Source organism: Myotis brandtii, unplaced genomic scaffold (assembly GCF_000412655.1).
Source record: "Myotis brandtii unplaced genomic scaffold, ASM41265v1 scaffold502, whole genome shotgun sequence".
In the NCBI taxonomy this organism is placed as follows: Eukaryota; Metazoa; Chordata; class Mammalia; order Chiroptera; family Vespertilionidae; genus Myotis; species Myotis brandtii.
Window position 1 is genome coordinate 357,708 of NW_005369142.1, and position 2,412 is coordinate 360,119.

General features: G+C 37.8%; 2 long non-coding RNA genes across 2 annotated transcripts in view; one reads left to right on the forward strand and one right to left on the reverse strand.

Moving 5' to 3' along the window:
- LOC106727931 overlaps nt 1–2,412 on the reverse strand; it is a 22,205-nt gene that overhangs the window by 6,831 nt on the left and 12,962 nt on the right. The gene's annotated exons all lie outside the window — the stretch shown is intronic.
- Nucleotides 1–2,412, forward strand: part of LOC106727930 — a 7,931-nt gene that overhangs the window by 517 nt on the left and 5,002 nt on the right. The window lies entirely within an intron of this gene.

Genomic DNA, 2,412 nt, shown 5'->3' on the forward strand with positions numbered 1-2,412 from the left:
ATTGTGAGAAGGATGTCCAACTGCTGGTTTAGGCCCAATCCCTGGGATCAGACCTAAACCAGCAGTTGGACATACCCCGAGGGGTTCTGGATTGGAGAGGGTGCAGGCTGGGCTGAGGGGACCTGCCCCCTTGCACGAATTTCATGTACCGGGCCTCTAGTAAAAATATAAATATTAAAATATTGAGTGAGGCAGAAAAAGTATCCATTGTGTAGGATTCCCAAGCCAAATTTCAATGATCTAGTATTTGTTATGCATCATTTAGTTCATTTTAGCTAGGCTAATATTTTTCTTTTTTTTTAATTTCTTTATTGGTTAAGGTATTACAAATGTGTCCTCATTTTTCAATCAACATTCAAAAATCTATTTCATTTCTATGGCACAGAAAATTTCAAGTCAGAAAATTAAAACTTTAAACATAATTTTACAATAACATCTAAAATATCAAATGCCCAGGAATATATCAAGCAAAATATGTATAAAACTGCACATGAAAACTTAAAACAATATTGAAATAAATTGAAGACATATATAAATAGATAAATCATAACTATAGATTAGAATACTAATATTATAATGATATCAATTTTCCCCAAATTGATCTAATGAAATCTACATTACCAAAGAAATTTTACAAGATGATTTTAAAATTTATATGGATATGCTAGTGACAAAAATAACCAACAAAATTTAAAATAGAAGAAAAATGTAACATGCTACATGAAAGGAGTTCTCAGGGCTGCCAACCTTACAGTAGAAGTTGAGTAGTAGTATATTTCTCCTACATAGAAAAAAAAGAAAGAAAGAAAAAAGAAGAAGAAGAAGAAAAATGTAGGAGGACTACTCTACTTAAAATCAAGGTTTACAAATATCACAATGGAATAAATAGAGTCCTAACCACAGACCCATACATATATGGAATTGTGATTTATGACAATGGCAGCTTTGCATAGATAGTCTTTAATAAAAGGTATTAGGACAATTAGTTATCTACAAAGAAAAACATTTAACTTGATGCCTGCATCATTCCAAACACATAAATCAGAGGAAGATAGCTTTATATGCTAAAGTCAGAAAAATAGAACTTTCATAAAATAATTTAGAGTAATATATCCATGATCTTATATTGGCAAATGTTTCATTCATAAAAAGTGTTTATAATCAAAATTATTAATAAATTGGCCTATATTACAACTAAAAATTACTGTTCATCAAATGATACCACCAAAACAGTGAAAAAGATAAATCAATGTAAAAGATATTTGCAACATATGTAACCAACTAAAGGTTTATTCAGAACATATAAAAACAAAATATGGCAGAGTAGGTAAATGCTGTGCTCACCTCTTCTCACAACCACATCAAAATTACAAATAAATTATAAAACAACCATAATTGAAAACCACCTGAAGAGTAGCTGAACAAAAGTCCTACAACTAAGGATATAAAGGAGAAGCCACATTAAGCCTGGTAGGAGGGGTGAAGATGCAAAACAGGCTGGTCCTACACCCACATATGGTGGTTAATAATTGGGAGGAATATCCTGGTTGTGGAGGTCACCCCATGAGGAATGAGGGGTCCCAGCTCCACACTGGCTTTCCCAGCCCAGGATTCCAGTACTTGGAAGAGAGTCCCTATAACTTCAGGTTGTGAAAACCAACAGAAATTGTGGCTGAGAAGATTGTAGCTGAGTGATATGGAGGGCTGCTGGAGTCCCTGGCATTCCTTTTAACGGCCCATGCACAGATTTTCCCACTAACAGACTCACTCCAGTGCTGGAACAGGATCTCTAAAAGTGTCAGGGACATATATGGAAGAACTGAAATGTCTGTCTTCCCAGGCAAGTGCTGGAAGAACAGTTGGCAAGCACGATTATTCCTGTGTTGACTCCTTCCCCAAGCCAACCTGCAGGCACAGGTGGGTACCAAATCTGAGTCTATCAACCTGACTAACACCTTTCTCTCTATCCTGGCGATTCCCCGAGACCCCACCCCAACCAACTTGTGGGCTCACTCTATCTTCTACCAGCAGCTTTGCCATAAAACTCTATCTCACACTGAAAACTTTCCTAAAATCTCTCAAAGTTCTGTTACAGAAGACCAAAGAAATACCAAGCATGCTTCCTAGAGAAAGGGAGGGACCCCGTTTATTAACACTAGTGGACTCCAGGAATCATTTCCAAATCAGAGTGAAGAAACACGCAGAGAGCCTGTCTATATATATATCCCACTGGGGTCTTTGTCTTGCAGATATGCCCCCTTCCCCCTTCGTGGCCCTGCAAGAAGGCTGCCAGGTGCCAGGCCACATCCGATTGTCTGTCCTGGCACCAGCATAACAACCCTCCCCCCCAGGGCAGTTCATTGTTCACAGTTTCTATGGCCTGACACGCCTTGCAAGACCAGTTTCCTCCTC